The sequence below is a fragment of the Trichosurus vulpecula genome, chromosome 8, assembly GCF_011100635.1.
Source record: "Trichosurus vulpecula isolate mTriVul1 chromosome 8, mTriVul1.pri, whole genome shotgun sequence".
In the NCBI taxonomy this organism is placed as follows: domain Eukaryota; kingdom Metazoa; phylum Chordata; class Mammalia; order Diprotodontia; family Phalangeridae; genus Trichosurus; species Trichosurus vulpecula.
Window position 1 is genome coordinate 264,855,330 of NC_050580.1, and position 15,677 is coordinate 264,871,006.

Here is a 15,677-nt window from a genome sequence, read left to right on the forward strand (position 1 = left end):
GTACTCTCTACTCTACAAGCAGTCACACCCTGACAAAAAAATCAAGGTTCAAATAGTTGGCTGGAAACATGAACAGGCAGCACAAACGGACTCAGATTCAGAATCACACTTTAGAATCTTTCTTTGGTGAAAAAGAAGAGCAATACATACAGCCAGATCAAAAGCCTCCAAGAAAAATATGAATTGGGCTCAGGCCATAGAAGAGCTCAAAAAGGATTTGGAAAAGCAAGTTAGAGAAGTAGAGGAAAAATTGGGAAGAGAAATTAGAGTAATGCAAGAAAATCATGAAAAACAAGTCAATGACTTGCTAAAGGAGACCCCCCAAAATACTGAAGAAAATAATACCTTAAAAATAGACTAACTCAAATAGCAAAAGAGCTCCAAAAAGCCCATGAGGAGAAGAATGCCTTGAAAAGCAGAATTACCCAAATGGAAAAGGAAGTCCAAAAGACCACTGAAGAAAATACTACCTTAAAAATTAGATTGGATCAAGTGGAAGCTAGTGACTTGATGAGAAATCAAGATATTATAAAACAGAACCAAAGGAATGAAAAAAATGGAAGACGATGTGAAATATCTCATTGGAAATACCACTGACCTGGAAAATAGATCCAGGATAGATAATTTAATAATTATTGCACTACCTGAAAGCCATGATCAAAAAAGAGCCTAGATATCATCTTTCAAGAAATTATCAAGGAGAACTGCCCTGATATTCTAGAACCAGATGGTAAAATAGAAAATGAAAGAATCCACCGATGACCTCCTGAAAAAGATCCCAAAAAGAAAACTCCTAGGAATATTGTTGCCAAATTCCAGAGCTCCCAAATCAAAGAGAAAACACTGCAAGCAGCCAGAAAGAAACAACCTGAGTATTGTGGAAACACAATCAGGATAATATAAGATCTAGCAGCTTCTACATTAAGGGATTGAAGGGCTTGGAATATGATATTCTGGTGGTCAAAGGGGCTAGGATCAAAGCCAAGAGTCACCTACCCAGCAAAACTGAGTATCATGCTCCAAGGCAAAATATGGATTTTCAATAAAATAGAGGACTTTCAAGCTTTCTTGAAGAAAAGACCAGAGTTGAATAGAAAATTTGACTTTCAAACACAAGAATCAAGAGAAGCATGAAAAGGTAAACAAGAAAGAGAAATCATAAGGGGCTTACTAAGGTGAAACTGCTTTGTTTACATTCCTACATGGAAAGATGATGTGTATAATTCATGAGACCTTTCTCAGTATTAGGGTAGTTGAAGGGAACATACATATATATATATATATACATATATATATATATATATATATATACATATATATATATATATATGTATATATATATATATATATATATATAGACAGAGGGCACAGGGTGAGTTGAATATGAAGGGATAATATCTAAAAAAATCAAATTAAGGGATGAGAGAGGAATATATTGAGAGAGGAAGAAAGGGAGAGATAGAATGGAGTAAATTATCTTACATAAAAGTGGCAAGAAAAAGCAGTTCTTTGGAAGGGAAGAGGGGGCAGATGTGGGGGAATGAGTAAATCTTGCTCTCACCAGATTTGACTTGAGGAGGGAATAACATACACACTCAATTAGGTATCTTACAGCACATGAAAGTGGGGTAAGGGAATAAAAAAGGGGGGGATGATAGAAGGGAAGGCAGATGGGGGAAGAAGTAATCAAAAGCAAACACTTTTGAATAGGAACAGGGTCAAGGGAGAAAATTGAATAAAGGGGGATAGGATAGGATGGAGGGAAACATAGTTAGTCTTTTACAACATGAGTATTGTGGAAGTGTTTTACATAATGATACATGTGTGGCCTATGTTGAATTGCTTGCCTTAGGGAGAGTGGGTGGGGAGGGAACTATGGAGAGAATTGGAAATCAAAGTTTTAAAAGCAGTTGTTTTTGTATGCAACTGGGAAATAAGATATACAGGCAATGGGGCATAGAAATCTATCTTGCCCTACAAGAAAGTAAGGGGAAAGGAAATAATGGGGGAGTGGGGTGACAGAAGGGAGGGCAGACTGGGAAACGGGGCAATCAGAATATATGCCATATTGGAGTGGGGGCAGTGTAAAAACGGGGAGAAAATTTATAACTCAAAATCTTGTGGAAATCAATGCTGAAACTAAAAAATATTAAATAATAAAATATGGAATTAAAAAAATATAAAAAAGAAAAAAAAGAATGGCCAAATTGGTATTTAAAAAAAGGAAAGTGACAAATGTTGGAAAGACTGTGGGAAAAAAGGCACATTAATGCCTGGTGGAGTGATGAATTGTTCCAGCCATTCTGGAAAGCCATAAGGAACTACTCCCCCAAAGTTGCTAAGTTGTACATACTTCTTGATACTCCTCTAGGGGCCGATACTTCAGAAGACATCAAAAAAAGAGGAAAAGGACTCAAACTCTTATAAAAAATATTTATGACAGTTTTTTTTTTTCATCATGACTAACAACTGAAAAAGAAGAGAGGGTCCATCATTTGGCAAATTTGAACACATTGTGGTTTTTTTTTAATGTAATGGAATACTATTGTGCTTTAAGAGATGTTGAAAGGGACAATTTCAGAGAAACCTGAGAAGACTTGTATGAAGTAATATGAAGTGAACACAACCAAGGGAATAATTATTAAAATGAATCACTTTGAAAGATCTCAGAACTCTGATCAACACAATAACTAAACATGATTCGAGAGGTGTGATAATGAAGAAAACTACCCACCTCCTAACAGCGAGACTCAATATGCAGAATGAGACTTATTCCACATATATAGACATAGATAGATAGATAGATGATAGGTAGATAGATGATAGATGCTAGTTAGATAGGTAGAGAGATAGATGATAGATGATAGGTAGATAGATGGATAGATGATAGATAGATAGATAGATGATAGATAGATAGATGCTAGATAGACTCTAGATAGGTAGAGAGATAGATGATAGATAGATAGATAGATAGATAGATAGGTAGATAGATGATAGATGCTAGATAGATAGGTAGAGAGATAGATTATAGGTAGATAGATGATAGATGGATAGATAGATAGATGCTAGATAGATAGATAGATAGATAGATAGATAGATAGATAGATGATAGATAGATAGGTAGATAATCTTTCCTTGATTATGCATATTAGTTCCAAGCATTTTGTTCTTTTTTTTTTTCTTTTGGGGAAGAGAGAGGAACACAGAAAGGTGAGGAGAGAAAATTAATGCATGCTATTTGAAAAAAAATGATTAAAAATAAAATAAAGGAGTTGGAGTAAATGGCCTGTAAGGATCCTTCCAAGCTATAGATCCATGATCCAATGTTTATCACTGATAATTACTATGGAAAGGTCATTTATAATGTATTTAGATTTTTCAGCTTTTGAAACATATGTATGTTTAATATTGGTATTTTTTCAATCTTTGTTGCTTTTAAACAAAATGTAGCTTCTCAGCTTCTGTTGAGCCTATCTAAACTACTATAGTCTTGGTCTGAGATTATGACAACACTCTTGCTTTTCTTAGATTCAATAAAGACGTAATAAATTCAACTTCCAAGCAATATTCTGTATGATTTCCTAAAATATGACAGTAAGACAACTTGCTTCTCATATTTTTTTTCTGGAAGGCCATGATTCTTAGATTCCCTCTTAGAGTTTCTATTTTCCTGCTTTATTGTTTTTGAATCCAGATATTTCACACTTTAAATTTAGTTCTCATTTGTCTTTCTTCTAATTCTTATTTTAGTGTTACATTTTAAGGCTTCATCTCCATTTGTTTTCAAGTTATCTATTACTTTGCTAAGGTTTTCCAGCTTCTCTTCTGAGCTATCTAATTTCTTTTTGAGTTTTCATCAACATCTCCAACTTTATTCTTTAACTTTTTTAGTATTAGTAATTTAGTAATTTAGTATTTAGAATTTAGTAATTCTCCAGAGTTTTGTGGTTATTCCATTCTCTTCTCTGAGATTCTAACTGTAATGATTGTAGACCAAGTCTTTCTCATCTGTAGATTTCTCCTGGTATTCTCTTACCTCATGGTATTTTTTCACTGTGTTCATTATTTTTTTCTTCCTCATTTCTTGGGTTTGTACATTAGATTTAGAATTGATTGAGGCCTTGAGAGGTCATTTAGTTAATTCTCTTACTTTATAGATGAAGACATTGGGGATTAGAGAGATTAAGTGATTTTCCTAAGGCAGTGATATTCTAAATAACTGTTTAACAACTGACTCTCCAAAAAATGTTCACAGGACAGCACTTTTAAGTTTAATCTGCATTGTTACTGTTTTCTCTATCATTTTCTTAAGTCCAGACAACCAACCAAACAATAAATCAAGCCCTGAATTGTAGCATTTCCAAGGTGTAAATGCTCACTGGAAAATTTAATTAATAGCTCCTATAAGCAGTTCTAGCTGGCTCCAGCAATGTTCCTGACTTAATGCAGCACAAGTACAGAGTCATAATTTGGACCTAGGCTACCTGACCCCCAACAAAGCACACTTCCTACTATACTCCATTTGCTCATTCTCTCTGCTGTTTCCCCCCTCTTCTGGTATTTTCTTGAAGGGATCACCTTTTTTTCCTTTCCCAATGGAGGAATTTTCATATGACATTATGGATCCAGGAAAAAAATTATGGGATTGTCAAAGTTAGCATTGACATGATTTCTTTCTATATATTTGGAAATTGTGATACATGCATAGTAATAGTTGACATTTATATAGCACTTTAAAGTTTGCAAAATGCTTTATATTTGTTATCTCATGCGAGCCTCACGAAAACCCTTTTGGGTAGGTATAATTCTCGTTTTTCAGATAAGGAAACTAAGCCACAGAATTTAAGTGACTTGTTACCTGACTATTAAGTCTTGGAGGTGGAATTAACAGCTAAGTCTCTCCTGTCTTCAAGTCTAGTGTTCTTTGTACCATATTATGCTGCATTTCAAAACCTTTCTCATATACAAGATATTATTTATTCAGTGGACACAAGGTATGTTTGTCTATTTGTTATATTGAATTATAGTAGATTTTTGTTGGACCTAAATAAAGATGAAAATGAAATATCTGGTGTGCATATAGATTTATGGATGCCTTGAAAAAACTCCTTGGTCTTGCTATGGGTCCTTGGCCAGAAGGATTATACTGAGGATCTCTAATGTCAATTCACCTATTATTCTTTCTAAAACCAACATAGGAGATGGTAGAAGATGGAAAGGGGGCAGGGAAAAGGAATGCCCTCAGTTGAGCCAGTCTCTAATGCAATCATAATTTATTTTAAAGTCTCTTTTAAGTCAAAATCCCATGATCCCAGATACCTGGGAGATGTCCCTTTAAGAGTAAGAGGGGATAGTGGTCATTCAAAGTTATCAAAAGTTTCCTGCTTGAGTGTATAAGAACCTCCTCAATTCTTGCAGAGCCTGAATTCAGGTCACCTGACTCCTGCATATATCTAGTCTAGATTTGTACCTTAGAACCTCAGTCCCCTTCTTGCTGGACCTTATTTTCACAACAGCTTTGCAAAAGTTCCCCTTCCAGTATTTTCCCCACCTACAACAGGTGGAGTGGACTGGACAGTAGCCAGATCCTTTTTCAAGTAGCTCTCTGCTGCCCTCTGCTGGCTGGTCAAAAAACCCATTAAATTCATGAATCACTTACTTTCCAAAACATTCTCTAATCACCAGGCTTCATTAGGATATTTCCCTGAGCTGCCACTGTACCCTACCATCCCTCCTTAATTGGATTGTTTGTCATTGATCCTGTGTGTCTCAGAAGAATGGGAGGGGGCGGGGGTAGAACTCCATCATCTCAGGCGGGGAAATGGATCCTGAGGTTAGCTCATGAAGAGGCTGTCACTTTGAGTGTGCAGATTATCTAACCCAGATCTGCGCAACGTATGGTCTGTGGTCCCCTTGTAGCCCACCAAAGGATTTTGGGTAGCCTGCAAAAAATGTAGAGGATGTAAAAGAAATAAAGATGTAACAAGTGCTTTGTCCCTGCTCTGCTTAACCTGCCTTCCACTAATCACTTTTGTGCCCGTCCTTTAACTTGGCAAGTGGATTGCCACTGTGCACTCTCTCCTGTTTGTCACGTGACCCATGGCAACCAAACATTGTTAGTCTGTCTCTAGTCTGAGAGGAGCAATTTTGTGATAAATAAAAATTTTAAGAAATAAGTTTATTTAATTGATATTAATTGAAATTTCCCTTTTTTAAATATGGTTCATTTGCAAAATAGCTTAATCATTAATTATACCTTTACTTGGAAAGTGAGCCACTAAAAACCTATCTGCAGCCTGAAAAAGTTTAGCCTATTTTAGTTTTGGCCCCTATCTACTGCCAAGTTGTGCATGTCTGCTCTAACCTATTAACTGCTAGGATCATCGAATCACAAATAAGCTCTTGGAAGTGTCTCTGAGAAAGTTGAAAGGGCACTACAACTTATTAAAATATCTTTGCATATTGTTGAGTATATCAATCTAAAGTATTAGTTGTGATACATTTTTAGAAATTATTGCCATAAATATTTTATTAATTTGTGCAAACATGTTTATCACTGTAAGTAATTTGCACTTATATGTAGTGGAGTATTGTGTGTGTGTGTTTTTCTTTATTTTTATAATCATATTAAACATGTTTCCATATTAGTCATGTTGTGAAAGAAGAATCAGAACAAAAGGGAAAAACCACCAGAAAGAAAAAGAGAAAACAGTACGCTTCCATCTATATTCAGACTCCATAGTTCTTTCTCCGGATGTGAATAACATTTCCTGTCATGAATATTTTGGAATTGTCTTAGAAGATCATTGTATTGCTGAGAAAAGACAAGTCTATCAAAGTTGGTCATCACACAATGTTGCTGTTATGTGTACGACGCCTTCCTGGTTCTGCTCGCTTCACTCAGCATCAGTTCATGGAAGTCTTTCCAGGTTTTTCTGAAATCTACCTGCTCATCACTTCTGAGAGCACAGTAGTTTTCCATTACATTCATATACCACAACTTGTTCAGCCATTCCCCAATGGATAGGCATCCCCTCAATTTCCAAAATTTGCCACCGCACAAAGAGCTGCTATACGTATTTTTGTACATGTCTGTCCTTTTCCTTTTTTATGATCTCTTTGGGATACAGACCTAGTAGTGGTATTGCTGGATTAAAGCTTATGAACAATTTTGTAGCCCTTTGGGCATAGTTCCAAATTGCTCTCCAGAATGGTTGGATCAATTCACAACTCGTGTGTGTGTGTGTGTGTGTGTGTGTGTGTGTGTGTGTATTTAGCTATAGTTAAATGTATTGCCCCTAAGTCTCTGTAATCCTGAAAAATTAAGTATTTATAACATTACTGCTTCCTAAAGCCATGGAAGTTTGTGGAAGTAGCATGGTGGATCATAAGATGTAGTCAAGTAACCTAACGATCAGGTACATGGAAAATGAGTCTGACTCCATTCACCTGTTTGCCTCCTTTATCAAAAAGGTAACACGTTCATTCTTGAATTCCCATGAGTTACTGGGTTCAATGTGTGAGTAAAAATAGCTCAACCTCTCCATCTAGTGACTAATCTACTAACATTGGAACCATAAATGAAATAGTCAAGTATTTAATTCTGACAGAATATCAAAGTAAATAACTGGAAAAGCTCAAGTATCAAAATCAATCTTAGCTCCCTATGTGTAAATTACTACCATCTCCCATAGAAATCACATGCTAATGTGGAATATTTGTTTAGGGTAAAAGATAGTCCCTGCCCTCAAGGAGCTCACAATCTAATGGAAGAGACAACTTGAAAATAACTATGTATGAACAAGATATATATGTATGTATATATAATATCTACGTATCATATATATGGATAAACTGGAGATAACCAACAAAGAGAAGACATTAGCAATAAGGGGAATCAGAAAAATCTTCTGGTAGAAGATGGGATTTCAGTTGGGACTTGAAACAAGACAGGAAGAAGAGATGAAGAAGGAGAGTGTTCCTGGCATGGGAGGTAGTAAAAATTGCACCAAATCAGGAGATGGTGGCTTATTCAAGGAACAGCAAGGCCAGTATCCCTGGATCATAGAGTCCCTAAGAGGAATGGAATAAGATATAAAGACAGGATGGGGCCAAGTTATGAAGGCCTTTAAATGACAGAGGATTTTATATTTGATCCTAGAGGTGATAAGCAGCCCCTGGAGCTTATTGAATGACTGTGTGTGTGTGTGTGTGTGTGTGTGTGTGCGCGCGCGCGTGTGTGTGTGTGTGTGTGTGTGTGTGTGAGAGAGAGAGAGAGAGAGAGAGAGAGAGAGAGAGAGAGAAAGAGAGAAAGAGAAAGAGAGAGAGAGAGAGAGAGAGAGAGAGACAGGTGGGGTGGGGTGGGAAGGGGGAGACATTGTCAGATCACAAACCATAACCATGAGCTGCATTGAAATAAAGGCAACATCAGGAAATGTGGAGGGAGACCTCAGCTACATTGGTCCAAGTCATAAATTTATAGAAATAAGAGTTGCAAAGGTTCAAAAAGGACAAATAGGTTGGGTTCTTAGACCATTAGTTGAATACCACCATCAGTGAGATCATACATTTATCTAAGCATTAAAGTATCAAAGTTTGATTTTACCCAAATGGTATATGAAAATGTCTAAAGATGGAAAAACTCTCAATTGCCTGCGTTTTCCTGAGCTAATTTACTCTTGTTTGACTACATATTTCTCACTCATTTTCAAAAGAAGGCAGGTGTCTGAAAGAAGGAGGAATAGCAGCCCAGGGCACTAATTATGGGTGCTCTGAGTACAATTGGAGGAGAAAGATTTCAATGAATATTTATCAAAAAGCCATTGTTAGAAGGGGCAGAAGTTTTTTAGTGCAAGGAATCCTCAATTCCAAGTCAGTGGACTTGCATTTGATTCCTCCCTCTTCAACTTGCCACCTGTGGGACTCTGGGCAACTGGTTTCACCTCTCTGGGCTATACTTTCCTCAGTTTTGAAAGGGGGGTATTGCATTAGAAAATTTCTAAATTAGTTAGTTCTAAGTTCTATGATAAGGTGTGTTTAGTACTACCTTCAACACTGTGGGAGATACAATAGAATTTTGATTATGCTAATGTCCTATGGAGCTAAGATATACACATCTCCATTTTCTATGTGGAGATAAGATACATGCCTAATTAAGAAGCAAGATATGAGACATAGGTACTAAGTTCTACAGGAATTCAAAGGAATACGTATCAGTGATGGGAAGAATAGTCACAGAATACTTGATGAAAGAAGTAAGACCTAAGCTGGACCTTTAGGATTTGAATAGAAAGAAGAAAAAGAAGAAGGAAATCTAGGCAAGTGACAGATACAGATTCAGGAAGAAGGATGCTGTTTATAGCACATGGAGCTCCAGCTTTCCAGAATGAAAAGGATTTCTGGAATCCTGGGGATTAATAGGAGAAAGGCCTGGTTCCTTAAGATGACACTACTTTTACTCTGTGTCTGCTCTTTTGATCGATCTCAACTTGACCTTGAATCTCATCACTATGATGCTGACTCAAGTCTTGATTAATATGGCCTCTCTAAGCCTCCTCTCCCCTACAATTGTGGGGTTAGAGAGTGGAGTAACAAATGCCTCCAAATGCCTTCCTTTACAGAGGGCAGAAAACTGAACTTCTGGGCTTATTCTACTCTACATAGATGTGCTGCTCTGCCTGGTCTCAACTCCAAAGAACAAGGTGCCCCCTTACCAGGTACCCCCAGTGTATCTGCCTCTTTTTGCGTGTTGTCTCTCTTCATTAGATTGGAAGCTCCTGGAGGCCAGGAATTATCTTTCTTTTTATTAGTTGTATCCCCAGCATTTAGGACAGTGCCTAGCAGACATTAGGCACTTAATAAATGTTTATTGAATTAGATTGGATGAGGTTTCTGAAAGGCTTAGAAAAGAATTATTCACAGATTGAAACCAATCAGACTATTTGGAGAAGCTATCAAACTATTTCAATTTTGAAATGATATGTCAACCAGGTCAAAGAAAAAGAAAAGGATTCATATATACAAAAATATTTCTGACAGCTTTTTGTCACAGTCAAGAACTAGGAATTGAGATGGTATCAATTGGTGAATGGCTGAACAAATTATGGTATACGAATAAAATGGAACAATACTGTGCTCTAAGAAATGAAGAAAGATGGTTTTAGAGAAACCTGGGAACATTCGTATGAACTTACGAAGAGCGAAGTGCACAGAACAAGGAGAACAATTTGGACAATAACAACGTGGGAAAAACCAAGAATTCTGAAAGATTTAAGGATTCCAACCAGTCATCAACAAATATTTATTAAATAGAAATGTTTTCATGACCTCATATGCATAATAAGTATCATTTTGCTTGCCTTCTTAGCACATGGGGGAGGAACTAAGTGGAGGGAGAAAATTTGGAAATCCAAACAAAAAAGTGAATGTTTAAAAAAATTTTAAAAGAAGAGAATGCAAAGAAAAAAGAAAAGTAAGCAAACATTTGTTAAGTGCTTGCTACGTGCTATGTATTGCGCTAAGGACTGGGGATATAAAGAAAGGCAAAAGACAATCCCTGCCCTCGAGGAGCTCATAGCCCAATGGGGGTGACAGCGCAAGAAAAAAAAAATTGAAAAGGGCAGGGAGAGAGGGAGGCATGAGAGCATGATGAACCTCGGCAGCCAGATGGGAAATTATGGGATGGCTGGGGGTGGAAGGAACCTTCTTAAATGGAGGATATGGGAGAAGCTTCTCAGACCAGAGGAAAGCAGGCGACCCGAGGCAGGGGGTACTGAGAGAAGGGGAAGAGAATAAACATTTACATAGTACCAACCATGTGCCTGACACTGTGCTAAGAGCTTTATAAATATTATCTCACTTGGTCTTCACAATAACCCTGAGTGATGGCTGCTATTAATTATTCCCATTTTACAGATGAGAAAAGCTGAGAGAATATAAGTGACTTGCCCAAGGTTACACAGGAACAAAATAAGGAGCAAAAATGGAAATAGGAGCAAAGTAAAATATCCAAGGCTGCGTTTGAACTCATGTCTTCCTGACTCAAACCCAAGCAGTCTATCCAATGTGCTGCCTAGCTACCTCTGAGAGGTATGAGTTTCAGAGTTCATGTAATCTTCAGGAGGATGAGTATCTAGAGACAATGATGATACCCAGGAGAACAACCAGGTGGGAAAATCTCCCTCACTGAGGGATCTGGGAGGAATTCACCAATGTGCACCATCCATCCTCTCCAATAAGAGGCAAGGACTGCTGAAGACCCGTGTTTCAGAGTTGATGTGATCTTGTGGGAAGGAACACTCCTACAGACAATAATAATCCCAGAGTCATGAAGATAAATGCTGTCCACTTACTGACAGAGAGCTAGTGGACCAGTTTGCAGAATGCGACACACACGTTTGGACATTTCCACTGTGGAAATATATTTTTCTATACTAATATATTACAAAGATTTAAATTTTTTTTCCATGGGGTAGGGGAGAGGGTAAGAGAAACACAATAAATATTTATAATTTTTTTTTAAATTAAAAACTGAAAAACAATATCTGATCCATCAGGTACCTTGGAGACATTATCTAGTTCAGCCCTCCCACTTTACAAGTGTAGAAACTGAGACCCCCCCCCCCGCCCAAATTATGTGATTTGTCTAAGGTTTCACAGCTGGTGTCGAGAGACAAGATCAAAGATTCAGAGCCAGCAGGGACCTTAGATGCCATTGAGTCCGGACCTGCATTTTACAGATGAGGGAACTGAAGCCCAAAGAGATCATGTGTCTTGCCCAAGGTCACAGAGGTGGCAGGGCTGGTATCCACAGCCAGGACTTCTGAACAGAGAATTAATATTCATTTTTATGGAGGGGGGAAGGCAAGGCAATTGGGGTTAAGTGACTTGCCCAAGGTCACACAGCTGTAAGTATGTGAAGTGTCTGAGGCTGGATTTGAACTCAGGTCCTCCTGACTCCAGGGCTGGTGCTCTACTCACTGTGCCTCCTAGCTGCCCTGAGACTTAATATTCTTCTCACTGAACCATGCTGTCATCTATCCTAACTCTCAGAGATGGAATGAGAAGCCAACAAGCATGCATTTGGCACCTACCATGGGCAGCTAGGTGGCACTGTGGGTAGGGCACTGGGCATAGGGTTAGGAAAACCTGAGTTCAAATCCGACCTCAGACACTTAGTAGCTGTGTGACCCCGGGCAAGTCACTTAATCCTGTTTGCCTCAGTTTCCTTATCTGTAAAATGAGCTGGAGAAGGAAATGGCAAACCTACCATTCCAGTATCTTTGCCAAGAAAACCCCCAAACTGGGGTCACAAAGAATCAGACATGACTGAAAAACGACTGAACAAAAAAATGTGCCAGCAACTACATTAGGTGCTGAGAATAAAAGAACAACACAACAAAAACCCAAATGAGCTTTGTCCCATGCCTTGAAGGAGCATGAGGTGGGACAGAGACCACACAAACAGATCAGTACATGCATCATTATTGAATCTGAACTCCCTAACTATGCAGAAGAAGAAAAGAGATACAAAAGAAGTTTAATTAAGCTCCTGTCCTGGGGAGATAGGATTTACACATTTATCTCTTCCAGGATAAGGAAGCCATACATTTAGGGAGTTCTTTGGACCACACTCTACTACTGCATTGTCCTTCCCCTTTCTAGCCAAAGTACCACATTTAAAAAAAAAATCACCATTTCCTTGGTGTTTTGTGGCAATCTGTCAATGCCAAACTTCTTTCTGCCTTGAACCAATGTATAGTATAGCCTTCAATTCCCCTAGAATAGCGGCGTCAATGGAAAAGCAAGCTGACCGTGTGTGCTCGGCACCACCTGGCTGCAGTTACATCACTCAGCTCTAAACGCACTAGCTGTGTCAGGGTTGAACACTGTCATTCTGATGAAGTGGTGAGTGTGCTGGCCTGGTAGGAAGCCTTTTAATGGAATGACAAGATTTTTCTTATTTGTTACATCCCTGGGCCATTGTCAAATCATATAATGCCAGCCCAGGAAAGTAATTACAGAACTGTTGTGAGGCTGTTAGCAGCTGCTTTTCATTTTTTTCCATTATGCCTGGGCCACGGCAAAGAAAAATAGGGATGACGAAGACCCACAACAGAAACGCCACCCAATCTACTGGCCTGTCACATGTGGCATGTTAAAATTTCCTTTAAGTCAAGAGGAAAGTCTTGGGTCCAAATAAGCAGCCTGGTGTCGTGGCCTTGAGCATAATAAATGAACTACAAACAGCTGTTGTAAGGGGACCTCTTTTTATAGTCTTAAAATAATTTGTAAAAAATCGTAAGGCCACAAATCCAATTTCTGAAAAAAAATCTGCATCGAGCACTGTTTGGTATCACCAGTCCTCCTAGGTGACATCACAAATTTTCAGGGTTTCCTATGCCTTCTGGCTAAGAAGACCAGAGGTTTTGCCTCCAATGAACATATTTAACTCCCCAAATGCAAGGCTCCCATTCACATCTAGAAATAGCATGGAATAGTGGAGAGGGACACGGGGCTGGGAGGCAGGAAGAGCTAGGTGGGACTTCTGCCTCACAGGCCACCTTTGCTGGGGGAAGCCACTTAACCAGTCTACGACGTAACTTCTTCATCTTTAAAATGAGGAGTGAACTTGATGACCTCCAAGGCCTCTTACACGTCTCTCTATCTCTGTTTCTGTCTGTCTCTGTCTGTCTCTTGCTCTCTGTCTCTATCTCTCTCCATCTCTGTCTCTCTGTCTTCTGTCTCTCTGTCTCTCTGTCTCTCTGTCTCTCTGTCTCTCTCTCTGTCTCTCTCTCTCTCTCTCTCTCTTTCTGTCTCTCTCTCTTTGTCGCTCTCACTTGCTCTCTTGCTGTCTCTGATCCTAAACTGAAAAAGAATATAACGAGGGATCCAAGCACATCAAATCTTGTTTCGTCCCAATGTCTTATTTTTATTTGATGTACCATAATGTCTGTTACTCTCTAAGTATGTAAGACAGAGCCTATTTTGTCACTATAGGGTTCTTTTTCCCTCTTTTAGTCTAGACCTTTGACTACACCAGCGAGGTACATTCCTGGAATGGAATTTCCCTACACTAATGCAGATCATCCACTTATGTGTAACATACTCTGAGAGTTACCTGGGATACTGAGAGGATATGAGACATTCCTGTGGTCATATAAGACAGTATGCATCAGAACCAGGACGTGAATGCAGGACTTCCTGCCTCCAAGGCCAGCTCTCTATCCACTCTGTATTATTATTTTTTTAAAGCAGTTTAAGTTATTCCTTAAGAGTTTATTGAGTGGAGAATAGAGCTCCTTCTGACAGACTCCTGACTTGAAATCAAAGTAAAGTTGTTTTTACATGATGACCATTTAAAGTACAATAGAAAGTCCTTAAAATGCTTAACACAACTGAAGAAATGTAATCAGACTAATGTGCAAAGAAGTTGACTTGTAGGATAAACCTTAATGTGATTTATTCATTTTCTTTGAGTGAAATTCTTTAATGTCTTGGTTTGCCAGCAAGTAATCAACTTCGCAAACATCCCTTTCTGTTTCTGAAAGTCACTTTTTCTCTCTCCTTTTCTTCGCTATTGAGAACAGCAAATAGCATTTTTAGAGTTTTCAAAAAGCTTCTGAGCAAAGAGCTACTACATACACTGTTTTCTAAGTACCCCATCCCTTTCCCCTTCCCTCTAACACATGAGTAGGCAAAATTCTTTCCCGTTAGAAAGGCCATTTGCAGGTGATAAAAGAGGTCAGGAGCCTGGGGTCCAGAGTCAACCCAAATGATAATAATTGCAATTTATCATAAAGACAAGAGTGAAGCTTGAAACCTGTCGGTACGTATCACCATGAAGAAATAAATTACAGCTTGTCAGGAATGACAGATTTCAGCAAGGTGCTTCCTTTTCACTCCGAGTAAGACCTTTTTTTTTCCCACCCAGCAATTAACTTTATTCCCATTAATATTCAGCAGTGTTGACAAGGCTGACATAGTAAAACTGGGTTTTATAAAAGTAAAGACAGATTGATGTAGACTCATTATTTTGTCTAATAATTTCATCACTGTGTGTTGGATCTTAATAAATGAAGAACAAAGCTGTTGACTCCAGCCTTGACTTGTTGTGCCAGGTAAAGGACGCAAGTTTTTCAATGTATATTTCCTTTTTTTTGCGATACACAAATTTATTTTCTGAAATAAACAGTAATTTTGCATAAAAGGTTGCAGAGGTGCCACAGTAACCCATTCATGCCACGCCACAATACTGTTAGCTCTGGCATGGCTTCCTCTGGTTATTTCTTGAGAATCTATAAATAATAATTATGCGACGTAGCTCTATTAAATAAAATGCGTCACAGCACTTCAAATTCCCCTTGATTTCACATGGAGGAAAAGCTTGTGTGTGAGTACTTGCTTGTAGTGCGTGTGTGTGTGTGTGTGTGTGTGTGTGTGTGTGTGTGTGTGTGGCGGGGAAAGCCAAGGAGTGACTCCATTCCTTGAGGGAATGTTAAAAACCAAACATTTTTCTCTGTCCCTCCTTCCTGTTTGAGAAAGTTATAAGGGAAACAGAGCAGGTTTCGCAAAATTTCGAGATGTGTCAAAGATGATGTTGCTTGGAGACATAACATCTGTTCTGTTTTGTATTTGCCATATTTCCTAAAAGACTAAAAATGAAACATTCTCTGACT